At 38.1% G+C, this 19,147-nt stretch overlaps 1 long non-coding RNA gene and 1 pseudogene across 1 annotated transcript; one reads left to right on the top strand and one right to left on the bottom strand.

The window, feature by feature from the left end:
- LOC131402573 (uncharacterized) lies at nucleotides 1-9,416 on the bottom strand. Its single transcript, XR_009218775.1, has 3 exons — nucleotides 9,357-9,416; nucleotides 2,466-2,513; nucleotides 1-130 (listed from the first exon to the last, which is right to left on the bottom strand). It is a non-coding gene; the product is annotated as an uncharacterized LOC131402573 (long non-coding RNA).
- Nucleotides 9,417-9,722: 306 nt separating this feature from the next.
- LOC131402571 (centrosomal protein kizuna-like) lies at nucleotides 9,723-18,554 on the top strand (annotated as a pseudogene).
- Nucleotides 18,555-19,147: the final 593 nt, after the last annotated feature.

Here is a 19,147-nt window from a genome sequence, read left to right as displayed (position 1 = left end):
GCAGATCTCCAATCTCTGCCTACGTCTTTCACATGATCTTCTTCCCTCCATGTCTCTGTGTCCTCATCTCTTCTTATAAGGATGCCAGTCACTGAATTGAGGGCCCACTCGTTTAATCTTCTCAGCAATCCTGGAGGTAGATACTGTTGTTATCCTCATTTTATAGGGAGCCTCAGAGGGGTAAGTTAACTTGTCTAAGACTGTACAGCTAGGCAGAGGCAAAAATCAAACCCTGACCATTTGGCCCCAGCAGCCATACTGTTAGCCATCTTGCTGCACTGCCTTATAAGTGAGCATGGGTGAAAGGCTCTTCAAAAGTTGGGAGGAATTCCTGATCAGATAAAAACATCCTAGCTACATCATGTGAAATATTTCAATTATTTATTTAGATTCTGCATTTTTATCTAACTCTGGGAGCTAGTGAAATGGTCTCCCTTAGTGCTGTAATATTCCAGCTGAATCAGGTGAGCCATGAAAAGCAGAGTGCCCATCTCTAAACTGCTCACATTTCCAATAAAAGGAGCATCCATTTGAGTTGGCTTTTTTGGAGAGAAGAAATACCTTCAAGCTCCACTGAAGAAAACTTCAAGCAAGAAGACAGATGTGTGCCTAGTGTGCAGTGGCTTTGGCTGTGGATTTGAGCCATGTCAGGAGAGGTGGTGGAGCTGTGAGCGGAAGAAGCCCCACGGCAGGAGAGGCACCAGACGAAGACACCCCAGCGTTACACGGTGGGAAGTGTTCCATCCTGAGAGGACAGCCTGCAGGTCCCAGGATCTGAGTAGTATTCATAAGACCAAGGCAGCCACTGTAGAGCCCAGGCTTATCTCCAAGGGGTGAAGTGACCCGTGTTCTGGAGGGGACACCTGGTTAAAATAAACATCCTGGCAAGGGGAAAGGAGTCATAAGACTATCCTGAAGTGCCCATATTTAAAGAGGAAATGACTTAGGTTGGAATTGCCAGGAAGCAGATCCTGAGACAAGGATTTGAGTATAAGTAGTTTATGTAGGAGGTGGTCCCAAAAATCCCAGATAGAGGAGAGAGGAAAGTGACAGGGCCGATAAAGAGTGTGACTGAGTAGGTTACCTCTGTGAGCAGCTGGAGCTCAGTCCCCTTGGAAGACTGTAGAACATGCCTCAGAGTTATTGCACACGGGGGTGGGAAAGGGAGGCGTTTACCGTTCCCCTCCCGTCTGTCACTGACTGAGTGTTGTGCCTGGCTCCACTTCTGGCAGCTGCACAGCAGCGAGGGAAGTGCTCCGGCCAGGAGGCATGGGTGCTTGTAGGAGGACACTGTGGGCATGTACTGGGGTGGTGAGGGCCTCAGGGATATGGGCCTGGCCCTGTCATACTCGCTACAGGAAAGAACAGTAGGGGAAGGGGGTGAAGGAGTTGGGTTCTTACTTAAAGTTGTCTGTATAAGCCTCAGTTTCTTACCCTTGCTAGCCCACAGTGCTTCCTTCACCAACAGTCCCCTTGAATCACTGCTCAGTTATACACAGTGCACAAGAATCTCCCTAATGTGGGGCTCTGAGCGGTTGCCCAGGTTTCTAATACCAAGCCATTGTGCCTTCATGGGGATGGTGACCCCTCAGCTCTGCCATCCTCAAAGATGTGACTTCATTTGACCCAGAGCGACGACAAGTCGAAAGGTAGTCTCTCTGTGTTCAGCTGGACCTCTTTTATCTTAATAGCTTTTAATTCATGTGTGTTTCTATTCAGAAAACAATTAGAAATTAAACTGAATACACAAACAGTTTTTCAAGTCCTGGCCCTAAAACTAGATCTGCAGGCCTGTTTTCAGGAGAGGGTAGTAACTGCTCTTCTCTCCAGGCTCGCTAGACCATGAGCTCCCGTGGGGCAGGGCCCAGGGCCCCTTCCCCTGCTACACCTGGTGAGTGAGAATGGCCCGCTGACTTCAAAGAGGGAGAGGAGACAGCTGTTCTCTTTGAGCCAGGTGTGCATGCCTCCCATTTCACATGGAGTTAGAGGGCAAATGAAGTTTGAACTCTCCACATCCTGCTTCCTTTTAGGGGTGCCTTCCAGGTGGGTAGTGGGGAATGTGGCTCAGATTTACAGCTAACACTTACATTGGTCTTACTGTGTTTCAGGTACTAAGGTCTTTATATATGTGTGTATATAAATATTTATAAATATACACACAAACATAAACATATACACACTCTCATTGCAACAACCTTACAAAGTAAGAACTATTTTTGTACCCATTTTACAGATTAAGAAACAGAGGCCAAAGAAGTTAGGTAACTTGTTCCCAGGTCACACAACTGGTCGGTAGAAGAGCAAATCTCAGCAGACGGGTTCAGAGCCTTAATTAATAAATATATCTACTCACTTTTCAGTTACTGGAAGAAAGATTTCACTTAGGAAAATGATGAGAGGGAGCCTTTCTTTAAGGGATTTAGCTTCTCTCGTAGTCAAGAAAGAAAATAACAATAAAGTCTTACCTTTTGTGGAAATGTTTGGCTACCCAACTATCGTTCCTTTCGCCTTCTCTGTGGTGAAATTATGGGACAAGTGTGTTAGGTGTCAAGGCTCTTACAAGCGAGAAAGCTGTGTTCATACATATAGGTGCACATCTTACAGTGGAGTGATGGGGAAGAGAGGAAAAGTGAACGAGAATGGGAAAAGGAAACATAAGTCGATTTTGCATGAGGCAGATAAATTTTGTGAGTAACAGTTTCTTTTCTCCTTTTGATAGTACAAGGGATTACAGAAGCCTCCACAGGAGAACAAATATTGATTTCTTGTTCTTTAGAAGACTTTCCAAATTTTGTGTACTTATGTTTTATGAAATACTGTATTAGTAGAAAAGGACAGCCTGCTTCATATAGTCTGAAAAAAAATGTTAGTGCCTAGAACTTTTTTTGGAAAGGAATCTAGCAATAACCATCACAGTTAATAGCCATATATACTTTATCCCAGCAATCCAACTTTTGGTAATCTATGCTCTAGGAATAGAAGCTCTAGTTAATTTAATAATGTTAATATAGTGAAAAAAAATTAAATATATGAGGAAGGAATGGACAGGTGGTTAATCCATTTTAGGAAAAAGGAGCCTGCCTGTGGATGAGATTGCTTTTTTAATTGTGGTAGAGTATGAGTTGCTTTTATCTTTACTCAGGTCTCTCAGAATTAGAAAATGGAGTTGGTGTTCTGTCTCTCTGTGGTAATTCTTTAGTGAACAGGGAACTCTAAGAGACATAGTTATATCCTGAGTCACCCTATTTGGGAATTTCCGAGCAGATACAGGGCATATTAAACTGTATTATAAAAGAATGAGCAGTTACCTTGATATTCTCAGACACTTGTTAAGCTTCTGTTCTTTACTTGAAACCAAGACTTAACTTGTATTGTTTTGATGAAGGCAGTTGCTTTGGCCTAGAGGTATTGGGGAAAATGTTGAACAAAAAATGTTCCATCATTTTTTGAAAATCACCTACTGGTACAATTTAGGAATGCTGAATTTCTCCTGAAGCTTCTGTCTGCTTTTCTACTCTTCCCATTTACCCTACAGGGACTTGGTTTTATTTATCAGGTACAAGTTCCATTTAGAGTCTATTTTAGTAGATCTGGTTTTGTACTGGTTGTATTTAGTAAGAAATTAGACATAGACTTCAGATTCATTATTAGGGATTTTTATTTATTTTTTCCAAAAAGCTATGGTTCAGTAACACAATTTGAGTTTAAATGATTCAGTTTTGAGAATTGTAGCATAAGAAATGGGCACTGGAGTGCTTGTGTCTGGGTTTGAATCCTGTGACAGAGAGCAAATTGTTCAACCTTGCTAAATCTTGTAAGAGTGGGGATAATAATAATGGTTGTTTTGAAGATTAAAAAAGGTAATAGATATCTGCTTGACATCTGGTAAGTGCTTGACAAATGTTCACTGATCTTGTCACCACCACTCTTACCACTGTCACCATCATCACCATCTTTGTTCTCCACTAGGTTAGCCATACTTTGGTCCTGGCTTCTTGCCGCTGATCTAGGATAGTGGAGAGGCCAGCTCTGGGGATAGAGAGGCTAGCTATGAATTAAAGAAATGGGAGGTAAAGCCCCATGGTGGTAACAACTTGTAATATATTGATTTTATAGTGATTTATCCTACAAAATAACTTAGAATACATCCTTTGAAGCCTCAATTTAATGGCTCCATTTTAAAATTTAGATAGTTCCAATGACTATTGGATTTAATGGCCAGAGACATCTCTTTGTGGCCTCAGTTGAGAAAATTTGGTTGTGTCTATAATCTATCACAGTGGCAAAAAGGAAAGAACAGTTACAAATCACATTGGTGTGGTGTCTTAGTTGGCTCAGGCTGCCATAACAAAATACTACAAACTGGGTGGCTTAAACAACAGAAATGTATTTTCTCCCTCTTCTGGAGGCTGGAAGTCCAAGAGCATGGTGCCAGCAGGGTTGGTTTCTGGTGAGGCCTCTCTCCTTGTGTTGCATGTGGCCACCCTCCTCTGTGTCCTCATATGGCCTCTCCTCTGTGCCTGTGCGTGGAGAGAGAGCGATCTCTGCTGTCTCTTCCTCTTCTAAGGACACCAGTCCTATCAGATTAGGGCTCCACCCTTATGACCTCATTTAACCTTAATGACCTCCCTAAAGGCCCTGTCACATTGGGGATTGGAGCTTCACCATAAGAATTTGGGGCCAGCACAATTCAGTTTATAACACATGGTAAAGTAAAATAATTCCTTCAGGATTGTTATATGTGTTTTTATTAAGGGATATTTTTGAAATCTTCTTAATGTAATTTAAGGACTTGTTTATGTGGAAACTAAAAAGTGATAATTATACTGTGTGAAAAGCTGAAAATTTAGTCTGACAGCTCTGTTTCCATTCTACATTCACCTTGATGCTTCCCAATTCCCTTGTCTGGGGAAAAAATATATTAAGAAAAAATTAAAATTTCCTCAGCATATTGTAAAACGAAGTATAACAAATATTTTTTCAAAGTACAGTAGTGGTCAAGATCCTCTTGCTTTGAAAATTCCGGTTAGTAATTATTAACCGAGACATCATTACAATAATTCTAAACTTGCTGATATCTCCTTATATATGTCCCCTCTTTTCCTCCAGCAAAGAGGAATGCCTGATTGAAGAAGTTACCTTCTGTTCCTTAATAAGTATTTTCAGTTGTCTTTGTTTGCTTTGCTATCACTTTCCCCAACTCTCAATATTTTTTAAGAAATTGCAGATGGGTAACTGTGACAGGAAAAGGAAGAACTGAACTAAAATCTTTGATTATAGATTTACCTCAAGCACTCAACTACAGAAAGTAATAGGAAGGCGTAAAAAAGTTGATCATTATGTCAGATCCTTAAATTCTGATACACGGTCCTTCTTTCGGCAATAACATCTGTCTCTCAAAAACTTGTCAATTCCTACTATTATTCTAGTGTCAACAATAATGTGAAACGCGACGTTCTCTCTTCAGCTTCCCTGGTTCAGAAACTGCTTTGAGAAGACACATAATTATGTTCAGAATTTTAAGATTCAAGACCACCCTATTTCCTGTTGCTAAGCACACAAACTGACCGACTATTTTAAAAAAGAAAAGAGACGCCTGTCTTTGTGCCTGTTCTCGGCAAGTGGGAAATCTGCCAACCTGCAAAAGCCCAGCTTGTATTTTGCTAGAGCCAATACTTTACTTTGCAAATGTTGAGCCCGTTCAAATGTAGCATTACCTTATGGTGAGCAGGAGTTAATTTTTGCAGATTTCTTGTACATTTTTTGTTATAAAAGTTTAAAGTATTGCTGGTGGGAATGTAAAATGGTACAGCCACTTTGGAAAACAGTTTGGCAGTTTCTCAGAATGTTCAACATAGTTACCATATGACCCAGCAACTCCACACCTAGGTATATACTCAAGAGAGGTAAAAACATATGCACACAAAATCTTATGTGCAAATTTCAAAGCAGCAGTATTCATAACAGCCAAAAAGTGGAAACAACTCAAATGTCCATCATCTGATAAATGGATGAACAAAATGTGGTATATCCATGCAATGGAATATTATTTGGCCGTTAAACGGAAGTACTTATAACTGCTACAGCATGGATAAACCTTGAAAACGTTATGCTGAGTGAAAAAAGCCAGTCAGGGGCTGGCCCAGTGGTGTAGCGCTTAAGTACACGCGCTCTGCTTTGGCGGCGCCGGGTTCGCAGGTTTGGATCCCAGGCACAGACCTATGCACTGCTCATCAAGCCATGCTATGGTGGCATCCCATATACAAAACAGAGGAAGATGGGGACAGATGTTAACTCAGGGCTAATCTTCCTCAGCAAAAAGAGGAAGATTGGCAACAGATGTTAGCTCAGGGCCGATCTTCCTCACCAAAAAAAAGAAAAAGAAAAAAGCCACTCAAAAAAGACCACCTATTACACCTATTGTATAATTTTATTGATAAGAAATGTCCAGAAGAGGCAAATCTTTAGAGACAGAAGGTAAGTGGTTGCTAGGGCTGGAGGTTGGGGAGGATGGGGAGTGATTGCTAAAGGGTATGGAGTTTCTTTCTGGAATGATGAAAATGTTCTAAAATTGATTGTGGTGATAGTGGCACAGCTTTGTGAATAAACTAAAAAACTGCTAAACTATATAGTTTAAAAAGATGAATTGTATGATCTGTGAATTATGTCTCAATAAAACTGTTTTTAACAGTTTAAATTAAGTTAAATTTGTTAAATTGGAAAAAAAAAAGCCAAGAAGACAATGTTCATTTTCCTGGCATAATCCTGTACAAACAGATTTTGGGTAATTTCTTTTTCCTGTGTTTAGATTGATCTTTACATAGGTATAAGCATACTGAATATATAATTTTTTTTTTCATTTACCATATTTAAGCATTTCCCTTGATGTGACATAGTCTTCATTTGCCTCATTTTTATGACTTCCTAGTCTTGCCTGTTTTGTTGTCATATAGGTCGCTTCCAACTTTTCATGATTATAAATAATGCTGCAAATGAACTTGTTTGTCCACGTAGCTTTTTTTTTCTGTTAGGTTTATTTCCTTACAATGTTTCCATGTAGAATTATAGAATCAAAGGCAACAAGGATATTTAGGACCCTTAATGTCTGACTCTTTTCCAAGAGGATTCTGCCTGTTTATTCTGCTACCAAGAATGCAAGAGCTTCTGTTTTACCTATCATTCATCAATACTGGGGGTTATAATTTTTTAAGTGAACTTTTCATTCCAGAATAATTTTAGGTTTGCAGAAAAGCTGCAAAGATAATATCAAGATTTCCCTTGAATCCCTTACTCAGTGTCCGCCATTGTTAACCTCTTACATTATAGTGCCACACTTGTCAAATCTAAGAAACCAACATAGGTACATCACTATTGACTAAACTCCAGACTTTATTCAGATTTCACCAGTTTTTCTATTAATGCCTCTTTGCTGTTCCAGGACCCAGTCCAGGATTGAGTGTTATAATTTTAATTTTAAAAAATTTAATGTAATGGGTATAAAATGATATTACATTATTGTCAGTCTTGTTTTTTGTTTTTTTAAGCCAAGTTTTTAAGGGAATATTTCTAACTATTTTGTTTGATAGGAGAAAGATTGGAAGTTAATTTCCCTCCCAATAAACTTAGTTTATCAGGGCTGGCCCGGTGGCACAAGCGGTTAAGTGCGCGCGCTCCGCTGCAGTGGCCCGGGGTTCGCTGGTTCGGACCCCGGGCGCGCACCGACGCACAGCTTCTCAAGCCGTGCTGTGGCAGCGTCCCATATAAAGTGGAGGAGGATGGGCATGGACGTTAGCCCAGGGCCAGTCTTCCTCAGCAAAAAGAGGAGGATTGGCAGACGTTAACTCAGGGCCCATCTTCCTCACAAAAGAAAAAAAAAAACTTACTTTATGAAAGTATTATTCCTGTCACTTAAAAACTAGAAACACACTTCTGTGGTCTTCCTGCCGAAAATGCATTACCGGAATGTAACGATGAGGAAACATCAGTCAAACACATATTGAGAGACAGTCTACAAAGTAGCCAGCCTATATTCTTAAAAAGATGTCAAGGTCAAGAATGACAAAGACAGACTGAGGAGCTGTTCCAGATTAAAAGAAATTTAAGAGACATGACCCTAGATTGGATCCTGAACCTGGAAAAAAATTGGCTACAAAGGAGATTATTGGGCCAATTGACAAAATCTGAATGTGGACTGTGGAATGAAAAATAAGATTGTATCAATGTAAAATTTCCTGATTTTAATCATTGAACTCTGCTCATGAAAGAGAATGTCCCTGTGGACATTTGGAAATACATACTGAACTGTTTAGGGGGAGAGAAGGAAGATGTCTGTAACTTACCTTCAAATGGTTCAGGAAAAAATAGTATGCATATATATAAACATACTCACATGCATGTATGTAGAGGGAGAGAGAATGATAAAACAAATGGGGCAAAACATAAACAATTGTTAAATCCAGCTAAAGAGTATTAGGGAAGTTTCTTGTATGATTCTTGCAACTTTTCTGTAAGTTTGAAGTTATATCAAAATAAAAAGTTACCCCTCTCCCCCTCCAAAAAAGTAGAACTTTTTTCCCTATTGAGTCTCCTAAATAATTTTCTATTTATTCCTATTGGGTCTCAGCAGATCCTCAAATACAAGTTGCCTCTTTTGATCCTTATGGGGGAATAATGCACCAGACTGATTTTTATGCATAATTAAGGGTAATCTTTTTATAACTCCTGATTTATTACATGCCACTAAAATATAATGTTCTCATTAATTAGTGTATTACTAGAGTTTGTTGAGGACCCAGAGTTCCATATTCTAAAAAGTCTGGAATTCTTGGCAAAATGGCACTTAATAACTACTTGGTATCACAGAGAATTGTAACTTCTCCTGTTTTTAGGAAGTACCCACTGTTAACCGTGCTTTTTTGAATTGGTCATTGTTTTCAGTTCCTGTGGTTACGGAAGCGTTTACTGTAAGTTAAATCATGGTTTTGTGCTACTTTTGTTGATCGCACCGGTTACCGTTTAGACTGTTGTTGTTTCTCTCCAGTTCTTGGCTCTCTGCATTCTTTGTCCAGTGGAAATGGGCCTGGAGTCTTCTGCCTCTCTTAGTGGGTCAGAGGAGTTTGAGAACTACTGGTTGCAAGGAGTAACTCAAGGCACTTCCTTTGGCCCTCCCAGGTGGCTTTCTCATCTCTGAGACAGGCCTACACCTTTGCTTTATGTCTTGGCCTTTAACAGACCAACAAAGACGGAGGGACTGCTGTGTACTCCCTGAGCTGGGTTAGTAATTTCTCTGGTATTGGTTCATCAACACTCCCTAAATGGGTCTTGAAAGTGAAATATCCAAGGCCTTCCAAACTCACAAGTCTGGTCACTGATTTGCCTCAGGTCTTCACTAAATGACCGCTATTGTGTACCTACTCTGAGTCCTCACATGCAGCTAGCTGAAGCTCAAGCACAGTAGCACATCACTTGGAGCCATCTTTATAAATAACTTATTTTGAGAATAGGAAAAATGAAAGTAGTTGTTACATTAGGGTACTGGTAATAGGTGATTTTTGCCTGTTTTAAAATTTGTCTTTGTTATTATATCAGCTTTTCAATTACAAAAGGAATAGAAGACACATTGTATCACAAATACTGTTCATATTGATAAATCAGAATGTTGATTAATATAATTTTGCTAATTAAACCATATGGTATAATGGAAAACGCTTAGTAATGACGTAATGGCCTCTTTGGATGGTGAAATTGCAATATCCTATAAGGCAATCTTGACCCAACAATTTTATTTCTAGGAAGCTGTCCCACTAATATTCTCACGTTTGCAGATAGACATACACTCAAGGATATTGTTGCAGCATGGTTTGCAGTGGTAGATGGTGGGAAACAAACCAAGGTCCATCAAAATGAGACTGGTTAAATAAATTATGGTGCATCTATAGAACAGGATAATATGCAGCTGTTAAAATTGCAATATAGTCTCTTTGCCAGTCCAACAAGTAAGAAACTTAGAAGTCACCACTCCATCCTAACAAGTAAAAACACAAACAAACCAAAAAATCAGCAACTCTTCTTCAGTCTGTCAGAGAAGTGAGATCATAGGGCAGTCCACTACTCCTAAAATTGGAGGGACTGCCAGGTGCATAGAGAAATCACAACTTACCAGAACAGAGCTGAAACCTCTACAATAACCAGTGCTGAGGGAGAGAAACCTCAACTGTAACTGACAAATTGCTGGAGGCTCAGTGTAAATAGGTTCAAGAGATTAAAAACTCCAGGGGGACTAGTCATAGGGAGACTCCCCTCTTTTGTGAGTTTACAGGTCCTCACAGTGAACATCGGAGAAAAATTCCCTCATAATTCAGGTAGAGGAATGGGGAAAAGGAACCATTTTTGAAATGCACTAGAGCATTCTGTTCTTAGCAGTATCTGCCCTCAGGAGAAGCTATTTAACCAGAACCTAACTGATCTAGGGGAAGGGAAATACCCAACTCCAGAAGGCCCTAGGCTTCTATGTGGAGAAAAGGAAATAACCAATTCCAGCCCCTTCTAGCCTTGAACCTAAAATTGCTCTAAAAAGATGATGTCTTAAAAATCAATTGACTTAGATGCATGGATTTATTTCTGGACTCTCAGTTCTGTTTCATTCATCTGTATGTCTGTCCTTATACCAGTACAGACTAGAATTACTCTAGTTTTGTAGTAAGTTTTGAAATTGGGAAGTGTGAGTCCTCCAACTTTGCACTTCTTTGGAAGATTTTTTTGGCTATTCTAGGTCCCTTGTATTTCCACATGAATTTTAGTATCAGCTTGTCAATTTCTGCAAAAATGCCAGCTGGGATTTTGATAGAGATTGCTTTGAATCTGTAGATCAGTTTAGGAGTATTGTTGTCTTATCAATATTAAGTCTTACATTGCTTGTACACAGAATGTGTTTCCATTTGTTTAGGTCTTCTTTAATTTTTTTCTTCAATGTTTTATAGTTTTCAGTGTATTTGTCTTGCACTTCTTTGTTAAATTTATTCTGTTGTATTTTATTCTTTTTGATGCTATTGTAAATGAAATTGTTTTCTGATGTCAATTTCAGATTGTTTATTGCTAATGTATAGAAGTACATTATTTCTATTTATATATTGATCTTGTATCCTACAACCTTGCAGAACTTGTTTATTAGCTCTGTTTGTTCCTTGTGGAGTCCTTTATATAAGATCACGTTATCTTCAAATAGAGATAGATTTACAGTGATGCGTCACGTAACGATGGGGATATGTTTTGAGGAATGCATTGTTAGGCAATTTCAGTGTTGTGCGAACATCATAGAGTGTACTTACACAAATCTAGGTGGTATAGCCTACTACACACCTAGGCTATATGGTACTAGTCTTTTGGAACTACCGTCATATGTGCAGTCCGTCATTGACTGAAACATCATTATTCAGCACGTGACTACTTTTTCTTTTGCAGTTTAGATGCCTTTCGTTTCTTTTTCTTGTCATACTTCCTGGCTAGAATCTGCAGTACAGTGTTAAATAGAAGTGATGAGAGCAGACATTCTTGTGTTAATCTGAATCATAGGGAGAGAGCTTTCAATCTTTCACCGTTGACTATGATGTTAGCTGTGGGTTTTTCTTAGATGCATTTTATCAAGTTGAGGGAGTTCCCTTCTATTCCTAGTTTGTTGAGTGTTTTTTGCTTATCATGAACATGTTGGATTTTGTCAAATGCTTTTTCTGTGTCTATGGAGATAATTATTCAGAGGGATTGTCTTTTATTCTATTAATATGGTATATTACATTACTTGATTGTCATATGTTGAACCGACTTTGCATTGCTAGGATAAATCCTCCTTGATCATGGTGTATAATCCCTTTTATATGTTGCTGAATTTGGTTTGCTAGTATTTTATTGAAAATTTTTACATCTATATTCATAAGAAATATTGGTCTGTAATTTTCTTGTGACATCTTTGTCTAGTTTCAGTGTTAGGGACTGGCCTCATAGAATGAGTTGAGAAGTATTTCTTCCTCACCTGTTTTTGGAAGAGTTGATGAAGGATTAGTGTTAATTATTCTTTAAATGTCTGGTAGAATTCACCAGTGAAGCCTTTGGTCCTGGACTTTTCTTTAGGGGAAGTTTTTTGATTACTAATTCAATTGCTTAACTTGTTATAAGCCTATTTAGATTTTCTCTTTCTTCTTGAGTAGATTTTGTTAGTGTGTGTCCATCTAAGAGTTTGTCCAGTTCATCTAGGTTATCTAATTTGTTGGCATACAATTATTTTTAGTATGCCTTTATAATCTTTTTTATATCTGTAAGGTAGGTAACATAGTACCCATTTTCATTTCTGATTTACTTAGTAATTTAAATCTTCTCTCTATTTATTTATTTATTTATTTATTTATTTATTTGGTCAGTCTAGCTAAAGGTATCTCAATTTGTTGATCTTTTCAAAGAATCAACTTTTGGTTTTGTTGATTTTCTGTACTGCTTTTCTCTTCTCTAATTCATTTATTTCTGCCCTAATCTTTATAATTTTCTTCCTTCTGCTTGCTTTGGATTTAATTTGCTCTTCTTTTTCTAATTTCTTAACATGGAAGTTTAGGTTACTGATTTGAGTTCTTTCTTCTTTTTTGATATAGACACATACAGCTATGAATTTCCCTAGTCTAAGCACTGCTTCTGATAGGTTTTGGTATGTTGTGTTTTCCTTTTCATTCATCTCAAACTATCTTCTAATTTCCCTTGTGATTTTTTCTTTGACCCATTAATTATTTGAGTGTGTTTTTAAATTCCCACATATTTTTGAATTTGCCAAATTTCCTTCCTTTATTGATTTCTAATTTCATTCTATTGTCAGCAGAGTTCATACTTTCAATCCCTTTAAATTTATTGAGACTTCATTTATGGCCTAACATATAAAATGTTCCATGTGCAGTTGAGAAGAATATGTATTCTGCTGTTGGGTGGGTTGAGTCTTCTGTATATGTCTATTGGGTCTCATTGGTTTATAGTTGTTCAAGACCTCTGTTTCCTTATTGATCTTCTATCCAGTTGTTCTATCCATTATTGAATGTGGGGTATTGAAGTCTCCAACTACTATTGTTGAATTGTCTATTTCTCCTTTTAATTCTCTCAGTTTTCGCTGCAGGTATTTTAGGGCTTTGTTGTTAAGATATGTGTAGATATATAGATATAGGTATAGATATCTGTTTCTCATTGTTATAAATTTGTCATAAACTGATCCTTTTATCATTATAAAATGTCCTTTGTCTCAAGTAACAATTTTGTGTCTTAAAGTCTATTTTGTCTGATATTAATATAGCCGCTCTAGCTTTCTTTTGGTTACTGTTTGCATAGTGTATTTTTTCCATGAGGCTTTGTTCATATACCCTTTTCTGTCTCTTTGCTTGGAACCTCTTTGTGTCTTTGAATCTAAAATGAGTCTCTTTAGACAGCATATAGTTGGATCATGTTTTTTATCCATTCTACCAGTCTCTTACCTTAATGGTAGTATTTATTCCATTTAAACTTAATGTCATTATCGAAAAAGTAGGATTTGCATTTGCCATTTTGCTCTTTGTTTTCTATATATCTTTTTTTGTTCCTTTAATCCTCCATGCTGCCTTCTTTTGCACTAAATATATATTTTCTAGTATACCATTTTAAATCTCTGTCATTTATTTTGCTGTGGGTACCCTACTGTCATAATTAATATCTTAGCTTATAATAATCTAGTTTGGATTAATACCAATTTAATTTAAATAGCATACAAAAACTTTGCTCCTATATAGCTCCATTCTTTTCCCACTCCCTTGTGATGTTATTGTAATACAAACTATATCTTTATATCTTATATGCTACTCATCAACATAGATTTATAATTACTGCTTGATGCACTTGTCTTTTAAATTATATAGGAGAAGAAGAAGTTACAAACAAACAAAAAATATATTTATGCTTTGTTTTATATTTCCCAATGTAGTTACCCTTACTAGTGCTATTTATTTCTTACTATGAATGTGAGTTACTGTGTAGTGTCCTTTCATTTCAGCCTGAGGGATTCCCTGTAGTATTTCTTGTAAGGCGGGTATGGTAATGACAAATTTTCTCTGTTTTTGTTTAGCAAGGGATACCTCAATTTCTCCTTCATTTTTGAAGGAAAGTTTTGGTAGATATAGAATTCTTGATTGACAGTCTTTTTCTTTCAGCACTTTGAGTATGTTATCCTACTGCCTGCTGGCTTCCATGGTTTCTGATGAGACATCAACTGCTAATCTTATTGAGGATCCCTTATATATGAGGAGTCACTCCTCTGTTTTCACTTTCAAGATTCTCTCTTTTTCTTTGGCTTTCAATAGTTTGATTATGATGTATCTAGGTAAGGATCTCTGAGTTTATCATACTTGGACTTTGTTGAGTTTCTTTAAAGTGTAGATTAATGTTTTTCGTCAAATTTGGGAAGTTTTTGCCATTATTTCTTCAGAATTTCTTTCTGCACCTTTTTCTTTCTCTTCTCCTTCTGGGACTTTCATTGTGCCTATGCTGGTATGCTTGATGGTGTCCCACAGATCTCTCTCTGTTCATTTTCCTTCATTCTTTTTTCTTTCTTTTCCTCAGTCTGATAATCTCAATTGAGTTATATTCAAGTTTGTTGATACTTTCTTCTGCCTATTTATATCTGCTGCTGAACCCTTCTAGTGAATTTTTTATTCTGGTGATTGTACTTTTCAACTGCAGAATTTCTATTTGGTTCTTTTTTTTTTTTTTTTTAATAATTTCTATCTCTTTATTGATAATCTCTTTTTGGACATTGTTCTCATACTTTCCTTTATTTTTTTAGACATGATTTCCCTTAGTTCTTTGAACGTATTTAAAATAGCTAATTTAAAGCCTTTTTCTAGTAAGTCCAACATCTGGGCTTCCTCAGGGATAGTTTCTTTTGACTGCTTTTTTTTTTTTTCCTGTGTATGGGCTTTATTGTCTTGTTTTTTTTCATGTCTCATAATTTTTTGTTACAATTTGGACATTTGAAAATAATAAAATATGACAACTCTGAACATCTGATTCTCTTCCTCTCAGAGTTTGTTGTTGCTGTTTGTTTACTGACTTTCTGGACTAATTATGTAAAGTATTTTTTTGTCATGTGTGGTCACTGAAGGTTCTATTCACTTATTAGTGATCAGCTAATGATTAGACAGAGTTTTTTGAAATGCCTAAAACCAGTAAGTTTCACAGTCTTTGCCAAGGGGCTTTGAGTGTGTCTTCGGGCACACCTTCAGCCCTCATCCAGGCAGTTTACAATTCCACCTTGACCTTTGCTAAGTGCTTGCACAGAGCCTCAGGGTGAGCCTGAGGTGAGAGCTTAGGCCCTTCTCAGGACTTTTCCTGAGCATGCCCAAGGCCTGAGCGTGCAGGTGGCCATCTGGATTTCCAGGAGTGTGTTGGAGCTTTTCAAAGCCCCCTATGGACATCTTGTTAACCAGCTTTTCCTTTTAAGGTTTTTGGTTAGCCTGTTGTTTGCCCAACTGTTATCTACTGCCCAACTTTTATATACAGCCTTGATGTTAAACAATTGTCTCTGATTTTTTTTTTTTTTTTTGTGAGGGAGATCAGCCCTGAGCTAACATCTGATGCCAATCCTCCTCTTTTTTCTGAGGAAGACTGGCCCTGAGCTAACATCCGTGCTCATCTTCCTCCACTTTATATGGGACGCCGCCACAGCATGGCTCGACAAACAGTGCGTCAGTGCATGCTGGGGATCCGAACCGGCGAACCCTGGGCTGCCACAGCAGAGTGCGTGCACTTAACTGCCTGCGCCACTGGGCCGGCCCCTGTCTCTGATTATTTTTGACAAATATCCCCAAGGAGAAGGCTTTTTGCACTGTGTGAGCTCCAAGTCAAGTCAAATAAAGACAGTCTTGTGAGTGTAGCCTTCCAGGAAACCACCAGATAAGTCACGTAATGACAGTTCTCTGAGCATGGGGCGTTGAAGGAATTCCATCTCTTTTCCACTCCTTCCAGTAGCTGTTAGACTGCTGGGTTACAGGCTGTGGATTTTCAAAGTTACCGCAGACCTGAAGAGTGGGAAATGAGAATAGGACAAGTTAAAGCACCATAAAGTGTACTGTTCCTACCAAGATTCAGTTGTTTTTCTTGAGTAAATGCTCCCCTGATTGCTGCAAGCCTGTGGTTAATCTCCGGAATTCTAAGTTATTTTCCAGTGTCGAAGATGTTTTCCGGTGTCACTGTTTCTTTTATGAAACATAGAATTTTGAGAGGTTCTTATTCTACCATTTTCTCTGACATCTCTGTTCATTTGTTTTTAACATCAAAGTTGTTTCTTTTATTTTTTGGAATAGAAGAGATGGTATATTTGAAGAGAAGCAACACCTGATTCTGTTTCAGCTGTGTTTATGGCATTTTCTGTCTGAACATTTGGGCCTCAGTTTTTCCATATGCAGAAAAGGGGTGCAAATACGTCTCCCCATCTATTCTGTAGGGCTCTGTGAACTAAATGCTACTGTATATGTGGAGATGCTTTGGTCTCTTTGGAAGAAAAGCACTTAAATTCCTCAAGGCTTCAGGGTTGTTACTTCCAGTTCTGCTTCCCACTGCGTGTCCTTGATCAAGCCACTGAACCAATTGCTTCTGTTTCTTTTTCCACCTCTCCCCTCCCCTCTCTCTTTTCAAGGAAGAGACAATGTTCATTCTCCTGATAGACATGCCAGTAAATTTAAATTGCTTTAAATGTATTTAAAATTATTTGAAGATGTTCAGGAAAAACTGTTGTTGTTATTTGAGGTTGACTAGAAATTATGGCTGTTTGCACATATGCAGAATATTATAATGCAATCTTGAATGTGATTATTGGAGGGTTTTTTATATTACACATAATACCAGAAATAGAGTTTTGAAACCTCTGGTAGTCCTTTGTATGCATCTCTCTCTCTCCCTCTCCCTTTTTTTTTTTGCCATCAGGTACCTTCCTAGCTCCATCAAATCTGAGCATCTCTGAGGAAAGTGGCTAGAACTCACAGCTTTTTTTTTTGGCTTGTGCTAAAATATACATAACATAAAATTTACCATTTTAACCACATTTAAGTGTACAATTCAGTCGCGTTAAGTACATTCACATAGTTGTGCAATGTATGCATTTCTTTTTGAAAAATATAGATTCCATAGTTCCTTGACAATATTTGCTTTGTGAACCAACACTGTTTTTAAAATTAAAGAGTATGGACTATACCAGTTTTTTGCTCATTCATTTTGTAGGAAGCCATGAGTTTTATAAACATGGTAGCTGTTGATTTCAATGGTCATGCTTCCTTTACCTCATTTCATTTCTGAAAACAACCTAAACAACCTAATTGTTCATACACAATACATTTAACTCACGTCTCTTTTGGTGCTGCAGGTTGCAATGCAGGCAGGGATTAACTTGGGGACAGCTGTGTCAAGAGGATTGTATCAACCAGCAACAATCTTTATGGGCCGCCAAATGTCAGCCATCCCAAGCGCTGGAGATGTTAGTACAGAGCAGAAATCTCCCCAACCCACGAAGAACTTCAGAACAATTCCTGACCCACGTTCACAGCGACAGACAGCCAGAGCAGTGATGTGACAGACAGCTATGTAGTCTGCACTAATAGTGGCACACAGTGCTTAAATAAGTCTGACAAAATAGATGGAAGGACATCTCTTCAGATTGGTGAGAAAACGCCAGTGACAGCCAGCCCATTGTCTGAGGAGGAACAGACTCATTGCTTGGAGATAGGAAGCAACTCACGTCACGGCAAGAGTAATTTATCTGAAAGCAAAAAGTCTGCTGAACTCCATTCCCTGTTACGGGGAAGATTACGTCCAGGGAGCAGAACCACTGATTTAAAGTGTGACAGTTCCAGCAGATCAGGGGCATCAGAGGGAGAAATACTGACACGGGAACATATTGAAGTCAAGGAAGACAGTGCCAGACTACCAGTCGCTCCGATATCAGTCTCAGAATACTGTGCATCTGAAAGTAAGTGTTCTCAAGAGAAGCATTCTGCTCAGGAAGGTTTCTCAGGTGGGGTGAGAGGCTGATTTTTGTTGGTATTTAGTTTTTCTGGGTGGTAGTGGTCTTATGTAAGAACAAAGTGTACTCTCTAATTTTATCTTTTGTCAAAAAACAAAGTACAGTGGTGACTTTGCCAACAAATTCCATTCTAATGAATTCTTAAATATGTATGTGGAAATATTCTTACAAGCGAATTCTCTGATTTTTAAACTCATTGTTATATTTTTAATATATTTAATAAAATATTTTTAATGAGTTTTTAAATACTGTAATTAATCATGGATTGTTTCTACATGTTTTAACTGATGAATAATCCCACTCCGTGAGGTGGAACGTCTTACCTCGCTTCTCCCTGCACTTAGTGATCAGTAGTCTCTTCATATCCCCTCTTCCAGATCATCCTCCTCACGGGGACCCCGAGGCACAGAAGCCCTTCAGGAAAATGCAGCAACAGCAGGAAGAGGAAAGTCTGAGCAGCAGCAGTGACCTCACAGTTGCCGTAAGTGAAGATGGTCTGATTTTAGAGAGTCCAGAACCACAGCCAGATCCGAGTGACAAGATGGAGGGAGAAGATGGAATAGAGGCCTTAAAATTAATCCACTCTGAGCAAGAAAGAGGTGCCCTATCCACCGAAAAACATAATTGTATTTTGCAAACTCTAAGCTCTCCTGATTCAAAAAAAGAATCCTCCACTAACTCACCAACAAGAGAGTAAGCCATTGAATTTTTTTTTACTATTCTGTTTTTAATTATAGACATTTTTAGAGATCATTCCACTGGGAATGTATTGTCGAACACTCAGTCATGAATGTATAAGTTCCTTACTCATAAATAATCTCTTAGCAAAGGTCTAATTTGCTTTCTTTTCTTTTTTTATAAAATAGCTTTAAAAGTCTGAATATCATTGAAATCATGGTGATTTGCAGTTTATAATTATATCCAAACAATCCCTGGTTAATTCATAAGTCATTCCCCCCACCCCTACCCTCCAGCCTTTTAAGAAAACAAATCATTTTGAAGTTGTGGTAACACAGAAGGTGACAAACGGTTAAACTTACTAGGAATTCAGCTTTAGAGGCTAGGAACTTTGTATCTAAT

Source organism: Diceros bicornis, unplaced genomic scaffold (genome assembly GCF_020826845.1).
Source record: "Diceros bicornis minor isolate mBicDic1 unplaced genomic scaffold, mDicBic1.mat.cur scaffold_160_ctg1, whole genome shotgun sequence".
NCBI lineage: Eukaryota > Metazoa > Chordata > Mammalia > Perissodactyla > Rhinocerotidae > Diceros > Diceros bicornis.
This window is presented reverse-complemented; position numbering and strand designations above follow the sequence as displayed.